We start from the raw sequence: 18,155 nt of genomic DNA, 5'->3' as shown, positions 1-18,155 counted from the left end.
TACTTGGGAGGGAGAAAGAACATTTAAGAGGAATATTTAAATCATAAGAGAAAGAAATGGAAACTTGTTTGTTGGGGATTCACTGAAGAAAGAAAGGAGAAAAATCCCATCTATCCAGCATGGTTAAAGTGGCCCTTTGCACTTAGATGAATGTATCAGGGTGTAAATTAGTTGTTTCTACGCTTTAGATCTGAAGGGAATGCAAAAAAGTCAAAAAACAAAACAAAGCAAAGGAAAAAGGATAATTCACCATAATACTCTCAAAAGCCAAAGTTGACTAACACTAGCGCCCAGGTTATTCTAAGACGCGGATTTTCTGATGACAGGACTGGGAACCCTCCGTTCCTCCTAGGTGTCCCCTCGACCTCCCGGGAGGCCTTCCGCCCACGGCCACTCTGCTCTCTCCCAGGAAGCTGTTGGCTATTCCTTCATCTGCTCTTTTCTGGGCTCCCCAGTTTCCTTCCAGCAGATCACTCCACTCCAACAAACATACAAATGTTCCTTGTCATGGATACACGTCCTATGTAGATTTACTCTATAGTTAGTGAAGTAGCAGACTCATTTTACAGTTCATAAACTAAGTTTGGATTCATGCTCAACCTCGCTACCAAAGCTTTTGCAGCTAAGAGCTGCAGCTCACATCACGTGCCCTGAGTTGCCCCTACCTCTGTGCCTATCACCCATCAGCGAGATCTGTTTTCTCTGCAGAAGCACGTGCATTGCCCCACGCCGACAATCACTGGTTTTAGCATTGGCTAATCACCAATACCGTTGTGTTAAGTGAGATTCATAGATGCTGATTGCATTTATTGCATAAATTACTTCATTATTAAAATCAGGTCATTTGAGTCCCCAAACCATTAACATGAAGGTTATTAACATAATTTCATAAGCTAATAAATCAAGCACAGGAAAAGAATTAAAGGGTTCTTAGTGATAAGTGTTTCTTCAGAGATTAAGGAACACAATTTTCTTATGCATATATTAACATTTTACGAGTGGGTTCTTGCAAGAGCAGTTTTTTCTCTCTCCATACGTGACTCACACTCTGTCTTCTTCATACTTGGCCTCTGAAACTCATTTTCAAAATTAAGGTGGTTTTTTTTTTTTCCTTTTCAAAGAACTATAAAGCAATTTTCTTTTTTTGATGATGAATGTGTAAGAATACACAGAAATTTTATTTTTTAATATCTTTATTGGAGTATAATTGCTTTACAATGGTGTGTTAGTTTCTGCTCTATAACAAAGTGAATCAGCTATAAATGTACCTGTATCCCCATATCTCCTCCCTCCTGCATCTCCCTCCCAACCTCCCTAACCCACCCCTCTGGGTGGACACAAAGCACCGAGCTGATCTCCCTGTGCTATGCGGCTGCTTCCCACCAGCTATCTGTTTTCCATTCGGTAGTGTATATATGTTCGTGCCACTCTCTCACTTTGTCCCAGCTTACCGTTCCCCCTCCCTGTGTCCTCAAGTCCATTCTCTACGTCTGCGTCTTTATTCCTGTCCTGCCCCTAGGTTCTTCAGACCTTCTTTTTTTAAGATTCCATATATATGTATTAGCTTACAGTATTTGTTTTTCTCTTTCTGACTTACTTCACTCTATATGACAGACTCTAGGTCCATCCACCTCAATACAAATAACTCAATTTCGTTTATTTTATGGCTGAGTAATATTCCATTGTATATATATGCCACATCTTCTTTATCCATTCATCTGTCGATGGACACTTAGGTTGCTTCCATGTCCTGGCTGTTGCAAATAGAGCTGCAGTGAACATTGTGGTACATGACTCTTTTTGAATTATGGTTTTCTCAGGGTATATGCCCAGTAGTGGGATTGCTGGGTCACATGGTAGTTCTATTTTTAGTTTTTAAAGGAACCTCCATACTGTTCTCCATAGTGACTGTATCAATTCGCACCAACAGTGCAAGAGGGTTCCCTTTTCTCCACACCCTCTCCAGCATTTTATTGTTCGTAGATTTTCTGATGATGGCCATTCTGACTGGTGTGAGGTGATAACTCATTGTAGTTTTGATTTGCATTTCTCTATTAATTAGTGGAGTTGAGTATTCTTTCATGTGTTTGTTGGCAATCAGTATATCTTCTTTGGAGAAATGTCTATTTAGGTCTTCTGCCCATTTTTGGATTGAGTTGTTTGTTTTTTTGATATTGAGCTGCATGAGCTGCTTGTAAATTTTGGAGATTAATCCTTTGTCAGTTGCTTCATTTGTAAATATTTTCTCCCTTTCTGAGGGTTGTCTTTTCATCTTGTTTATGGTTTGCTGTGCAAAAGCTTTTAGTTTCATTAGGTCGCATTCGTTTATTTTTGTTTTTATTTCCATTTCTCTAGGAGGTGGGTCAAAAAGGATCATGCTGTGATTTTTGTCATAGAGTGTTCTGCCTATGTTTTCCTCTAAGAGTTTGATAGTGTCTCACCTGACATTTAGGTCTTTAATCCATTTTGAGCTTATTTTTGTGTGTGGTGTTCGGGAGTGTTCTAATTTCATTCTTTTACATGTAGATGTCCAATTTTCCCAAAACCACTTATTGAAGAGGCTGTCTTTTCTCCATTGGATATTCTTGCCTCCTTTATCAAAGATAAGGTGACCATATGTTCGTGGGTTTATCTCTGGGCTTTCTATCCTGTTCCATTGATCTATATTTCTGTTTCTGTGCCAGCACCATACTGTCTTGATTACTGTAGCTTTGTAGTATAGTCTTAAGTCAGGGAGCCTGATTCCTCCAGCTCTGTTTTTCTTTCTCAAGATTGCTTTGGCTACTTGGGGTCTTTTGTGTTTCCATACAAATTGTGAAATTTTTTTGTTCCAGTTCTGTGAAAAATGCCATTGGTAGTTTGATAGGGATTGCACTGAATGTGTAGATTGCTTTGGGTCGTATAGAAATTTTCACAAAGTTGATTCTTCCAATCAAAGAACATGGTATATCTCTCCATCTGTTTGTATCATCTTTAATTTCTTTCATCGGTGTCTTATAGTTTTCTGCATACAGGTCTTTTGTCTCCTTAGGTAGGTTTATTCCTAGATATTTTATTCTTTTTGTTGCAATGGTAAATGCAGTGTTTCCTTAATATCTCTTTCAGATTTTTGATCATTAGTGTATAGGAATGCCAGAAATTTCTGTGCATTAATTTTGTATCCTGCTACTTTACCAAATTCATTGATTAGCTCTAGTAGTTTTCTGGTGGCATCTTTAGGATTATCTATGTATACTATCATGTCATCTGCAAACAGTGACAGCTTTACTTCTTCTTTTCTGTTTTGGATTCCTTTTATTCCTTTTTCTTCTGATTGCTGTGGCTAAAACTTCCAAAGCTATGTTGAATAAGAGTGGTGAGAGTGGGCAACCTTGTCTTGTTCCTGATCTTAGTGGAAATGGTTTCAGTTTTTCACCATTGAGAACGATGTTGGCTGTGGGTTTTTGATTTATGGCCTTTATTATGTTGAGGTAGTCTCCCTCTATGCCTACTTTCCGGAGGGTTTTTATCATAAATGGGTATTGAATTTTGTCGAAAGCATTTTCTGCATCTATTGAGATGGTTTTTATCCTTCAGTTTGTTAATATGGTGCATCACATTGATTGATTTGCATATATTGAAGAATCCTTGCATTCTAGGGATAAACCCCACTTGATCATGGTGTATGATCGTCTTAATGTGCTGTTGGATTCTGTTTGCTAATATTTTGTTGAGGATTTTTGCATCTATGTTCATCAATGATATTGGCTTGTAGTACTCTTTCTTTGTGACATCTTTGTCTGGTTTTGGTATCAGGGTGATGGTAGCCTTATAGAATGCGTTTGGGAATGTTCCTCCCTCTGCTATATTTTGGAAGAGTTTGAGAAGGATAGGTGTTAGCTCTTCTTTAAATGTTTGATAGAATTCGCCTGTGAAGCCATCTGGTCCTGTGCTTTTGTTTCTTGGAAGATTTTTTTTTTTTTTTTTTTTTTTGCGGTCTTGGAAGATTTTTATACACAGTCTCAATATCAGTGCTTGTGATTGGTCTGTTCATATTTTCTATTTCTTCCTGATTCAGTCTCGGAAGATTGTGCTTTTCTAAGAATTTGTCCATTTCTTCCAGGTTGTCCATTTTATTGGCATAGAGTTGCTTGTAGTAATCTCTCATGATCCTTTGTATTTCTGCAGTGTCAGATGTTGCTTCTCCTTTTTCATTTCTAATTCTATTGATTTGAGTCTTCTCCATTTTTTTCTTGATGAATCTAGCTAATGCTTTGCCAATTTTGTTTATCTTCTCAAAGAACCAGCTTTTGTTCTTATTGATCTTTGCTATTGTTTCCTTCATTACTTTTTCATTTATTTCTGATCTGATATTTATGATTTCTTTCCTTCTCCTAACTTTAGGGATTTTTGTTATTCTTTCTCTAATTGCTTTAGGTGTAAGGTTAGGTTGTTTATTTGAGATTTTTCTTGTTTCTTGAGGTAGGATTGTACTGCTATTAACTTCCCTCTTAGAACTGCTTTTGCTGCATCCCATAGTTTTTGGGTTGTCATGTTTTCATTGTCATTTGTTTCTAGGTAACTTTCGATTTCCTCTTTGATTTCTTCAGTGATCTCTTGGTTAATAGGTAGTGTATTGTTTAATTCCATGTGTTTGTATTTTTTACAGTGTTTTTTTCTGTAATTGATATCTACTCTCATATAGCATTGTGGTCAAAAAATATACTTCAAACGATTGCAATTTTCTTAAATTTACAAAGGCTTGATTTTTGATCTAAGATATGTTCTATCCTGGAGAATGTTCCCTGGGCACTTGAGAAGAAAGTGTATTCTGTTGTTTTTGCATGGAATGTCCTATAAATATCAATTAAGTCCATCTTGTTTAATGTATCAATTGAAGCTTGTGTTTCCTTATTTATTTTCATTTTGGATGATCTGTCCATTGCTGAAAGTGGGGTGTTAAAGTCCCCTACTATGATTGTGTTACTGTTGATTTCCCCTTTTATGGCTGTTAGCATTTGCCTTATGTATTGAGGTGCTCCTATGTTGGGTGCATAAATATTTACAATTGTTATATCTTCTTCTTGGACTGATCCCTTGATCATTATGTATTGGCATTCTTTGTCTCTTGTAATAGTGTTTATTTTAAAGTCTGTCTTGTCTGATATGAGAATTGCTACTCCAGCTTTCTTTTCATTTCCATTTGCGTGCAATATCTTTTTCCATCCCCTCACTTTCAGTCTGTATGTGTCCCTAGGTCTGAAGTGGGTCTCTTGTAGACAGCATATATATGGGTCTTGTTTTTTTATCCATTCAGCCAGTCTGTGTCTTTTGGTTGGAGCATTTAATCCATTTACATTTAAGGTAATTATCAATATGTATGTTCCTATTACCATTTTCTGAATTGTTTGGGGTTTGTTATTGTAGGTCTTTTCCTTCTCTTGTGTTTCCTGCCTAGAGAAGTTCCTTTAGCATTTGTTGTACAGCTGGTTTGGTGGTGCTGATTTCTCTTAGCTTTTGCTTGTCTGTAAAGGTTTTAATTTCTCCATCGAACCGGAATGAGATCCTTGCTGGGTAGAGTAATCTTGGTTGTAGGTTTTTCCCTTTCATCACTTTAAATATGTCCTGCCACTCCCTTCTGGCTTGCAGAGTTTCTGCTGAAAGATCAGCTGTTAACCTTATGGGGATTCCCTTGTATGTTTTTTGTTGTTTTTCCCCTTGCTGCTTTTAATATTTTTTCTTTGTGTTGAATTTTTGATAGTTTGATTAATATGTGTCTTGGCATGTTTCTCCTTGGATTTATCCTGTATGGGACTCTCTGTGCTTCCTGGACTTGATTGACTATTTCCTTTCCCATGTTAGGGAAGTTTTCAACTATAATCTCCTCAAATATTTTCTCAGACCCTTTCTTTTTCTCTTCTCCTTCTGGGCCCCCTATAATTCGAATGTTGGTGTGTTTAATGTTGTCCCAGAGGTCTCTGAGACTGTCCTCAATTCTTTTCATTCTTTTTTCTTTATTCTGCTCAGCAGCAGTTATTTCCTCTCTTTTATCTTCCAGGTCACTTATCCGTTCTTGTGCCTCAGTTATTCTGCTATTGATTCCTTCTAGAGAATTTTTGATTTCATTTATTGTGTTGTTCATCATTGTTTGTTTGCTCTTTCGTTATTCTAGGTCCTTGTTAAACATTTCTTGTATTTTCTCCGTTCTATTTGAAAGATTTTGGATCATCTTTACTGTCATTACTCTGAATTCTTTTTCAGGTAGACTGCCTATTTCCTCTTCATTTGTTTGGTCTGGTGGGTTTTTACCTTGCTCCTTCATCTGCTGTGTGTTTCTCTGTCTTCTCATTTTGCTTAACTTACTGTGTTTGGGGTCTCCTTTTTGCAGGCTGCAGGTCCGTAGCTCCCATTGTTTTTGGTGTCTGCCCCCAGTAGCTAAGGTTGGTTCAGTGGGTTGTGTAGGCTTCCTGATGGAGGGGACTGGTGCCTGTGGCTGAGGCTGGATATTGTCTTTCTGGTGGGCAGGACCGCGTCTGGTGGTGTGTCTTGGGGTGTCTGTGAGCTTATTATGATTTTAAGCAGCCTCTCTGCTAATGGGTGGGGGTGTGTTCCTGTCTTGCTAGTTGTTTGGCATAGGGTGTCCAGCACTGTAGCTTGCTGGTTGTTGAGTGGAGCTGGGTCTTAGCATTGAGATGGAGATCTCTGGGAGAACTTTTGCCACTTGATATTACGTGGAGCCGGGAGGTCTCTGGTGGACCAGTGTCCTGAACTCGGCTCTCCCACGTCAGCAGCATGGGTCTGACAGCAGGCAGAGCACCACGACCCGTCAGCCACACGGCTCTTTCAGATACACCTTGGATGATATGGACTCTGAAAATTCAAGTTACACCCGAGATTCCATTCCCCTGTGGTTACTCATCTGGATCACAGACATGTAGGACCTGTCTGCCCTGAGAGGCCACCTCCAGTATCTTCCCCATAAGCATCTTTGCCATAAACATATAAAGCAATTTTCAACTGAATCCATTAGCCTTCTGTGATATGCACTACCTGTAAAATTCTTTTTTCACACTTCTTAGACTGCAAAGGCTTTGGGATGCGGGGGGGAAGGCAAGGTAGAGTTGGAAGGGTAAATGCCTTGGATTAGTCTTAGGTAGTGCGATTTTCATTCTAGGTGAATTTCAAATGTATTTCTAGATTTAAGAGGTTCTAGTGAAGTTCTAATTATCTCTCTAATTACAACACATACTGAGGTTAAGCGTTATCAAATGGTGCATTAAAAATGGGTTTTATTCCCAGGCTGGATCTAATAGGGTGAAATACTGGCCTGAACACATAGAAATTGGTTCCCTCATTCATTTCACTTACCAGATTGTGAAAGATTCTGAGGGTCGGAACCATCATTATCCAGTGCAATGATGTTGCCTAGAAACGAAGATAAGTTCCAGTGTAAATTAGACTATAATAACTTTATCCTTTGTGCAATTTGTGTAATGTTTTTGGCAAATAGCAACTGATGGATCATAACTGAAATACGTAGACTGTTGTTAGCAAAGCATTACGTGTGATTGTACAGGTGAATTGAGGAAATGGGTGGGCCTACAGTTCTTTCTAAGAACAAGTGTAGTGATCACACCACACGTTTTCCTCTATAATCTTCAGTGACTACGAGTATTCCCCTGAAGAAAGCACAAACTCCCCTGGACCTCCTCCTCGCCACCTGCTTAAAACCTTTCAACAGCATCTCATTGCTCTTAGAAAAAAACATTTCTCAGCATGGCCCACAACCCCACGTAGCCTAGCCTGCCCTTATTGGTCTAGCCTCATCTCAAAGCTGGCTTTGCTATTCTGCTTGCTTTCAGTTCTTCATAAGCACTTTCCCCCTTCCCGTCACAGAGCCTTTGCACAGGTCTCCCTCTCTGATTACAATGTTCCCTGCTCTCTGAACCCATTAACTTCTATTCATTCTTCAGATCTCAACTCGAGCTACTTTCTCCAGGAAGGCTCCCCTGAGCTTTGTGATTAGGTCAGATCTTTCCTGGCTGTGATAGTACCATGAATGGCTCAATTACGTGTTTGTCACACTGCCATTTCTTAAGTTTTATCGTGTGTTTTTTTTCTACTTTAAACATGTTTACATGGTAAAAAAAAAATCAAAATGAAATAAAAACATATATACTGAGCTATCAGCTTTGATTTCTGTTCTCATTTACCCTACAACCTCTCCTTTTATAGACAAACATTTTTTTTTATTAGTTCCTTATTTATCTTTCCGGTATTTCTTTTTTGCAGGGACAAGTACAAAATATGTATCTGTTTCTCCCCTATCTGACACAAAAAATAACATACTTTATGCGTGTTCTACAACATACTTTTTCTTCCCTAACAATGTACTCTGGAGCTTATTCTATATCAAGACATAAAGAATCTCTCTCCTTTTAGAGCTGCGTAGAATTCTACTGTGAAACTCTTGCACTGTTTCTGGAACCAGTTCCTTATGCTGGCAGTTGGCTTGTTTTCAGTCTTTTACTATTACAAATAATGCTGCAATTAATAACCACATGTGCATGTCTCTGTCTTTTCCACGTGCAAGTTCTATGTAAATACCCACAGATAGGATTACTGGGTCAAAAGATAAATGCATCAGTAATTTTTTTTTTTTTTTTTTTTTTGCGGTACGCGGGCCTCTCACCGCCGCTGCCCCGCCACGGAGCATAGGCCCCGGGCGCGCAGGCTCAGCGGCCACGGCTCACGGGCCCAGCCGCTCCACGGCATGCGGGATCCTCCCGGACTGGGGCACAAACCCGCGTACCCTGCATCGGCAGGCGGACTCTCAACCACTGCGCCACCAGGGAAGCCCATACATCAGTAATTTTGATAGAAATCACCGTATTACCCTTCCTGTGGGTTGTACCACTTCCCACCTTCACCAGCAAAACATGAGTGTCCATTTCCCCACAGCTTCACCAGTCGTGTTGTTCAACTTTTGGTTGGGAGGTAAGAAATTGTACTCAGGGCAGTTTTAATGTGCCTCTGTCTTATTTTGAGTAAGGTTGAGTATCTTTTCATGTGCTTAAGGACCATTTATAGTTTTTGTGTGCATGAACTGACTGTTCATGTCTCTTTGCCCATTTTCTGTTGGGCACTTAATCTTTTCATTCCTGTTAACTAGGTGCTTTTATTAGTTGATATTAACCATTTACCTGTGATGTATGTTGCAGATATTTTCCCCAGTTTGTCATTTGTCTTATGACTTTCCATATTGTGTTTTCAGATAGATAATACCTCTCTCCTGCTAAGACACCAGGGAGGGCAAGTCCCACAGGTCTTGGGCTACCACTATGTCCCCAAATCTGTTTCTTCATCTGTAAAAAATGTGAACCTTGTTGTAGGACCCCTTCACCTCTGAAAGTCTATGATTTCATTTTCTCTTCTTACCTTTTGGTTTATTAAGGTTCCCCTGCCTTCCCTTCTCCTCTGCCAACCCCTGCCCCCGCCTTCCCCTCCCTTTGCCTCTCTGTACTTGGGCTCAGCGGTCACACATACCATTGGGAAATGTGGAAACTCACATGGTGTTACCTGAGAAGTGCCTAGAAGGGCTCCCTCCCCCATATATCCCACCTGATTTTCACGTGAAATTTCACCGTTAGTGATACATTGTCTTCTCAATTCCCACTAACTTTATTCAGGTCTCTGTAACTTCTTATCTGGACTTAAGCTGGTCTCCAAGTTGCTCTGCCTGGATCACTTCTTTTCACCCGTCAGTCTATGTGCTGCCTCCATATGACATGTCTTATAGAAGAGCTTTGATCACGGTACTTTCTAACTTTCTTGTATTGTCCATTTCTTTTATTGTTAAAGTTCCAAGTCCCTTCATGATAAGATCTCAAACTGTATTTTCAGCTGCAAGTCTCATTGTGCCATCCCTGGTCCCTTTCCTTCCATTACGTAGGCTACTCACTGTCATCCATCTCCATCCTCTTCTCAGGCTGGTCCTTCCATCTGACATGTCCTCCTTTCAACCAGGTCTGATTCTACCTACAAAATATTACCCATTTCTCATCATCCTCCTCTCAAGCTGGGATTAAACTCTGCTTTCCCGGTGCCCTCATAACAGTTTGAATAAAAGATCATACTGCATGTTTTTCTTGGAAGGAATGTTCATGGCTCTCTCTGGAGTATAACCTCTTTGAGGGTATATTTTTTCATCCTCATAGGGTCTGTAAGTAATAGTCTCTAGGGCATTTATTGCCTAGAATTGAAGCAACGCTCACTCCCAGGAACTTTAATTTTAATTTAATTTGTACAGTACTCCTGGGATGGTAGAAAGTTAGGTAAGAGTTAATTAGTTTAGCAGATTTGGTTTTTTCCTCTTAAATTATGGTTCAGTAAAATATTAGTGTATACCTTTGTGTATGGGCATGTGTGTGTATGTTTATGTGTGTGCGCACACACAAATGCCCACACCATTGCATGCTTATGGATAGGGAGTAGTGTTGAAAGAGAGGAAAGTATATAGAGGTGAGAATAGAGGGGAACTGAAGAGAACATTCTTCACTTTATGGTTTTTCCAAGGAGCAACTGCGCTCTTTCCTGAAACCATCCACCTCTTTGTCCTGCCAAATTATATCTTTCCCATCTCTTTGATTTTGGATAAAATTTATCCATGGAAACTTTTCTAGTTAACCCATAATGACCACACCCCTTGCATCTCTCTGATAGGTTAACACATTCTGCATGGATGTGTTAAGACATTCTTGAAACAGTCTAGTGTATCTTGAGGCTATCTTTTATCCATCTTATCGCCTCTTTGTCTTTCCTGAGATAGTACTTCCTAATTTAATCTTAGAGCCTTTCCAGAGGAATAGTTCATGACTCTTTGAGAGTGAAAGAATTCTGCAGGATATTTGATCTGGGTCAGACCCTAGTGCTCACCTCCATAACCCTCTCATTTAGCTGTGCCCATGGCTGCCTGGATTGAAGACTACATTGCTCCAGCCTCCCTTGCAGCTAGCTGTGGCCATATGACTAAGTTCTGGTCAGTGAGATGTAAGTAGAATTGCCACATGTAACTTCCAGAAGGGATTTTTAAAGCAAGAAGGTGCTCCCTTTTAAGCCCTCTCTCCTTTCCAGGGGAGAGGGATGTCAAAATAATGGATGAAGCTTGAGGGACCATCTTAGACTATGAGGTGTGATCCCTATGCTAAAACTGGCAGTATAGCAAGGTAGAGCTGCGTCTGTGATGATTTTCTGCTGATGCATTTCTAGATACCTGCCCCCAGTCTTCTTTTGTTTATTTATTTTAAAATTATTGATTGATTGATTTGACTGCACCGGGTCTTAGTTGCAGCACATGGGATCTTTGTTGCCACGTGCAGGATCTTCAGTTGCAGCATGCGAACTCTTAGTTGCGGCACGTGGGATCTAGTTCCCTGACCAGGGATTGAACCCAGGCCCCCTGCATTGGGAACGTGGAGTCTTAGCCACTGGACCATAGGAAGTCCCCAGGCTTCTTTTACATGAAAGAGAAGTAAGACATTTGCCTTGTGCAGGTCTTCATTATTTAAGGTTCCATTATTCACGGCCAAACCTAATCCTAACTGAATATAGTCATAAAAAAGACCAAGATCTGGAGAATTACCAACAGGCCTCACACAAGATTGACATATTAAAATCACTTTGGAGTGATAGTACCTCTCCTTATTTAAGCCATTCCCAGGAATTTGAAAGAAAGGAGCAAAAAAATTCCAGGCTGGCATGATACCACAAAAGAAACTACCCGAGAAGATTCTTGTTGAGAATGCAGTGACGTGGGCATTACATACAGTAGAGAAACTGAGCTCCAGGAAGGAAAGTGACTCTCCCTAGACCACCCACCTCGTTAGTTAGGCTCTGAACTCTCCTTCCTTGAGTTTCCTAGGCCAGTTCTCTTGCCTCAGCACATTTTATCTGCAAATTTAATCCACTCTCCATCAGGAAAATTGGTTATACCCTGGGAAACTGGGCGGAAGCAGAGTGGAATATTCATCTTAGCTATAAGGCCGTGGGTAATCAAACACTGAGCTTTCATCTACCACCCACAAAAGAGAAGTTTAGCTTTCAAAACGTCTGCAAAAAAAGTTCTTTCAAGTTGTGTCTTTCTGACTGTAGGAAATGAGTCCTGCATGAGATGATACATGATAAAACACTTTGTGTGGGGCTGAGAGGTGCAGTGGAAGGCAGTACTCTCCTGTCTTCCCTGTGGAGTTAGAAATCTCCAGGTCCCAGGAGTTGACAGGTGGACCAGTCACAGTTACAGTTACAAAGTTGTGCTTGAGATCATGAAATAGAAACATAAATATGACAAACATTTTCTTTGGTACTAGATGACAATTTCCCAGTGCACAGAGCTCTTCAGAAAACAATATTGCTATTTAAAAAGAAACAAACAAACAATATGCTGTTTCTTTCTACTAAATCTTTCAGCATATTTCTTATTCATTGCAAATTTCTAACACCTGTCTGTGTATAAAGGTGCTAAATCCGAGTTGGATATAACAAATCCTCGTATAATGGGAGTTGTGCTTTTTCAAAGGCTTTCCTCCCCGTCGTTTCAGGAAAGTTGCCTATCTTAGAATCTCAGGTTTTTAACACTGACAGAAACCTCTTAGTTCAATATATAGAGAATCTAATCCCTTCATTTATAAATGAGAAACATTGAGGTCCTAAGAGAAGAAAGATTGTGCTACAGACTAGCTCAACTAGCTCTAGGTCACAGAGCTAGCTGAAGTTTTAATAAGTATCTCTTCAACTGCTTTTAAATCTTTGCAGAACAGATTAAAAAGAAATATAGGACTTCCCTTGGTGGTGCTGTAGTTAGGCATCCACCTGCCAATGCCGGGGACACAGGTTCAAGCCCTGGTCCGGGAAGATCCCACATGCTGTGGAGCAACTTAGCCCATGCACTGCAACTACTGAGCCTGCTCTCTAGAGCCCAGGAGCCACAACTACTGAGCCCACGTGCCACAACTACTGAAGCCCGCGCACCTAGAGCCCGGGCTTCGCAACAAGAGAAGCCACCGCAATGAGAAGCCCGCGCACTGCAACGAAGAGTAGTCCCTGCTCGCCGCAACTATAGAAAGCCCGTGCACAGCAACGAAGACCCAATGCAGCCAAAGAAAAAAGTTTATTAAAGAAAAAAAAAACTTAAAAAAAAAAAAGAAATATCTTTTCTTCTGTTTTCCAAGCCACCCAGCAGTCCAGATGAGATCTCAGGTTTGGAATCATAAATATGGGACAACAAAGTACTACCGTATACAATTCAAATATTTTTCCTTTACCCTGAAAGAACAAAATGTATCATAACCATTCATTCTTTCTCACCTTTGTCGTCAGCTTTCTATGCATGGGTTGAACTGGCTTTTGTTTGCACTGAGGTGTGTGCGTGTGTGAAGATGTCATGTATTAACAGCGAATTAGGAGCATTTCAGAGCAGAGGTCGGCCTCGCTAACACAACCGAGTTTCTGTGTCACCGTGGTGCTGGATGCAGCTGCTGCTCTTAGGTGTCAACAAAGAAAGCCCAGTACAGTGGAGACGTTAGCCTAGGGCTAGAAGAAGCCTTCTGAGAGCATCCAAAGTCCTCATTTGGAGCTTGCCACGTAGCTGTGTTGGCTATTGGTCTGAGCAAACTGCTAGATGCCCGGAGGCCCCTAGTAACCCACTGCTAGCTCCCAACACCTCTTATATTTACGTGGAACAAACTACAGGCCCCCCAAAGGGGCAGCAAATACTTGTGAAAAGAGCCATAGTGCTAAGAGAAGGAGACTGAGATTGTAGCCACCACTCTGCCTCTAACTGGGTGATGTTCCCATCCCATTCGCCTGCATTGTCAAAACAGTAGTTGGCCAAGCTTTCAGTCCTCAGACAGAAGTTATCAGGAAAAAGGAAAACAATTAATGAAATAGCATGCTTTGGGGGAAGAGGAGAGAGAATGACATATTAATATAACATAACTAGAGGTGACAAAATCTGCATCTTCTATACATGGTTCATCTGATTTACCACCGACAGTACCACTAGTATATAAAATATCAAAATGATTTACTACCGGCAGTACCACTAGTATATAAAATATCAAAGTTCTGTTTGATGCATTCCAGGGAATTCAGTATTTTGCCTTTATTGAAATTGATTAGGGGGTGGTACTTTTTACTTTTCATTTCAGACATTTAGAATGAGAAGGAATTGCTTTTCTAGCTTCAACTTAAGAAAAACAGCTAATGAATTCATCAGTATTTATTCAACAACAACTCAGTTTGCACAGGCCTGTGCTCAGAGATATTGGGATTAAAGCTTGGACCTGCCTGATTCTTGGAGTACATTTTAGGCAGCATGTAATTCATACAAATGCCCTCTTGAGCACCTATTCTAGATGAAGCAAAGAAGGCTGTTTTGACGTTACTGTTTTGAGACGGCCACCTGGTAATTGCCATCTTCACTTCCTTTATTTTTCCTTCACAGGGAACACAAACATTTCAGAACTCTTGTCACTGGTGTTTAGTGAAAACTAATAGAAACTGATTGTCATACAGAACACAAAGGATATAACTGGTTTCACAATTACTTAGTGCTCCCAAAAAACAAACCATAGGGACTTCTAGCTAAACACGGCAGATAAAACAAAACAAAACAAAACATGACCGGATCTCCATTCCCTCTCGAAGCCCCACTAAGATGACAGAGAATGAAAAGGCACACATCAATAAGGACCATGGGAACAAAAGAGGAAATAGCATTATTTTGAAAGCCAGAAAGCAGATGGATGGGCAATAACTGACCGACTAGACAGGAGAAAGCTGAATGGCAAGAGCCTGTAAGAAGCAAAGCCAAAAATCTGGTTTGATGAAGCCACCGAGGCCCCAAGAGTCTCAGCAGTAGAGGCACCAGCTGCCTCCAAAGGGGTGTGGGCGAGACTGACACCAGGAGGAGTGATTAAGAATCTGTTTAAGGAATACTTGGACCTAGATTCCCTATGGTATCCTGCACCGCCAGTGACTATACCTCCTCAACTCAGTACAAGACTGAAGGTTTATTCTCAAAAGAGGTTGAGTGAGACTGCTCTGGAGGAGGGAATACTGGACACAGCTGAGGGCACTCGTGACAACTAGAAACAGGGAGGCTAAGAGGGGCATCTGCAGACCAACTAGTGGCACCGCCAGCAACATTTGACCCCCGGAATGCTGCATGTGCACTGGCAGGAGAAAGGAGCCTTCCTTTTTGGGTAAATGGATCAGCCCAGGAGACAGTGTCTACAGGCACTGGGGTAACTGTGGTAAGAGTGATGTCCACATCCTAATCCCTGAAGCCTGTGACTGTGTTAGGTGACATGGCAAAGGGGAATTAAGATAGCAGATGGCATTAAGGTTGCTCATCTGCCAGCCACAATAGGGAGAGTGTCCTGGTTATCCAGGTGGCCAGTGTCATCCCCAGGCTCTTTAGCAGTGGAAGAGAGAAGCGGAAGAGGTCAGAGTGATGTGATATGAAGAAGACTTGACCCACTGTTACTGGCTTTGAAGAGGGAAGGAGAGGGCCAAAGGTCAAGGAATACAAGTGGCTTCTAGAACCTGGAAAAGGGAAGGAAATGGACTCTTCCCTGGAGGCTCCAGAAAGGAATGCAGCCCTGCCGACAACCTAATTCTAGCCCAACAAGACGGAATCAGACAACTGACCTCCAGAACTGTAAGATGGTAAGTTTATGTTGCTTTAAGCAGCCAAGTCTGTGGTAATTTGTTACCGTTGCAATAGAAAACTAGTGCAGACACAGACTGTTGGGGGAGCCCAACGGTGAATCTCATTTGTTGCAGATCCCACGCATACTTTCATTCCTCAGACAGGAACTTTTTAGGACTTCTGCCACTAACTTTTTAGGACTTTTCTTGAAAATGGACAGCCAAGGAGTAACAGATATTTGAAGGAAGTATCTAACATAAAAGGCAAAGTTCAAAATTAATAAACACCACAGAGGGAAGAGACCATTCAGGGAGCAGAAGAAAATGTAAAAAACAAACAAAACTCTCAGAGAAATAAGAGAAGATATTGCATCCATGAAACAAGAACAGAGTGCTCTCGAAAAGGAGCATTCACAAGACTTAAAGCCCTCTTAGAATTTAAAAATATAATAGAATAAATAAATATTAGATAGAATGGTAGAGAAATAAAGTTTTAAAAACCAAAAAAGAGGTCAGTGGCAACCCATCGACATGGATCTCTGTTAAAGATATCAAGAATAGGTCTTACTTTAAGAGATACCAAGTAAAATTTAAAAGAAAACAAGAGGGTAAAATTGATTGCTATGCTCAGAAACACTTGGTACTCCAGGACAAAAGTTAAGTACAACACAACCAAATAAAGAATGATCGTCCATGTAACCAACAGAGAGATCATTTGTCAAATCTCTTATGCCTGAATAAAAGGGCATATGATCTTCTGCGGAGATAATGCTCATGAACTCGCAAAGCATGGTGTGACGGTTGGCCTGACAGATATTCTGCGGCATTCTGTCCTGGCCTCCTGCTGGCCCGCAGCCTTCTCAGTTGGTTTTACGTGGACAAGATATAAATACAATGAGGAAAGCTTTGATGGCCAGCCTGGTACCTTCACCTGCTATCGGAACTAAAATTTTGCCAGAACTATCACTGGAAATAAAGTTTTCGGGGCTCTGAGGGGAGTTGTGGCTGGAGGCTTATCAATGCCTCACAGTACCACATTGTTCCCTGGTTACGATTCAGAAAGCAGGGAATTCAGAGCAGAAGTACCTCAGAAGCACATTGTGGCTCAGAACGTTGCAGATGATGTGAGTTACCTTATGGAAGATGATGAAGGTGCTAACGAGAAACAATTCTCCCAATACATAAAGAACAACATAGCTGCAGACATGATGGAGGAGATGTACACGAAAACTGTACCACTGTATGAGAGAATCCGGCCTATCAGAAGAAGCCTAAGAAAGAAGTTAAAAAAGAAAAAAGAGTTGGAGCTGTTCCAGAATGTCTCTTGCTCAGAAGAAAGATCGAGTAGCTCAGAAGGCAAGCTGCCTCAGAGCTCAGGAGTGGACCACTGAGAGAGAAACCAAACCACAACCTTCTATGAAGATTTTTCAGATAAAGACAATAAATTTATTGACAAAGCAGTGAAAACCACCACCACCAACAAAATCCTTCGTAAAGGTAAAACAAGTGAAAACAGTTTTTAAAATAAGAGAAAATAAGATTAAAAATAATTATCTGTAAAGGATCTCCAATAGAAGTCCCATAATAAGTAGAAAAGTTATTAGATTGAGTCAACATGCAATTAGATGAATGGAAAAGGACCCCCACTGAGGTATATCATTGTCTTTTTTTCCCAGAAGTCCAGTAACAGAGATGATTCTAAAAAATTCTAGAGAAGAAAACCTGATTATGGACAAAGGATCAGGCATCAGAAGGTCTCAGAGGTCTTAAAAATAATATTGGAAGTAGAAAAGCAGCGCCTTAACAATTCTGAAGAAAATAACTTCCACCTTAGAATTTCCATCCACACTGTTAGACAGGTCTGCAGGTGGGGTAGCATTTCAAACATTCAAAGTCTCAAAAAGTTGCTGCCTATGCACCCTTTTCCAGGAACCTACTAGAGGATACCCTCCAAAATGAGGAGAAAGAAAGAGGACACCAGTAGACAAGAAAGAGGGCATTCTACAGAAGAAAGGAGCCAAGGGAACCTCAGGGTGATTACTATGAAACAGGGCCAGGGAAGACCGAGTCCAGATTGAATAGAAGGATGGAGGGATCCAGAGGGATGACTCCAAGGGGGTGGGGGAAGAAATTGATCATTCATCTGTTGTTCTTAGGAAATGTATACTTACTGCAGAGTTTGGAGCTGAATAACTGGCAAGCACATAGAAAAGCTTTAGCAAACAACTCAAAACAAGACAATTAATTACTCTGAGGAGCAGAGCAAAAATCCTCATGTAAGAAAGAAAATATAATCCTAGTTCACTATGAGATCTAGTTATAAGTAAACATCCATCATTATAATAGGGTCAATATTAAATACTCATTTAACTCTGACTGGTGATATATGATATGTCTATGGGAAAGTACCTATGTGTACGTATACTACTTGTGTGTAGTAGATTGTAAAAATGGCCACAATTTTCTTC

At 40.6% G+C, this 18,155-nt stretch overlaps 1 pseudogene across 1 annotated transcript; it reads left to right on the top strand.

Annotated features, from left to right (window-relative positions):
* Positions 1-16,258: 16,258 nt before the first annotated feature.
* On the top strand, positions 16,259-17,151 carry LOC309967677 (large ribosomal subunit protein uL18-like; annotated as a pseudogene). Its single transcript has one exon. The product of its transcript is annotated as a large ribosomal subunit protein uL18-like (transcript).
* The last annotated feature ends 1,004 nt before the right edge of the window (positions 17,152-18,155 follow it).

The sequence above is a fragment of the Leucopleurus acutus genome (assembly GCF_964270905.1).
Source record: "Leucopleurus acutus genome assembly, chromosome: 10".
Lineage (NCBI taxonomy): Eukaryota > Metazoa > Chordata > Mammalia > Artiodactyla > Delphinidae > Leucopleurus > Leucopleurus acutus.
This window is presented reverse-complemented; position numbering and strand designations above follow the sequence as displayed.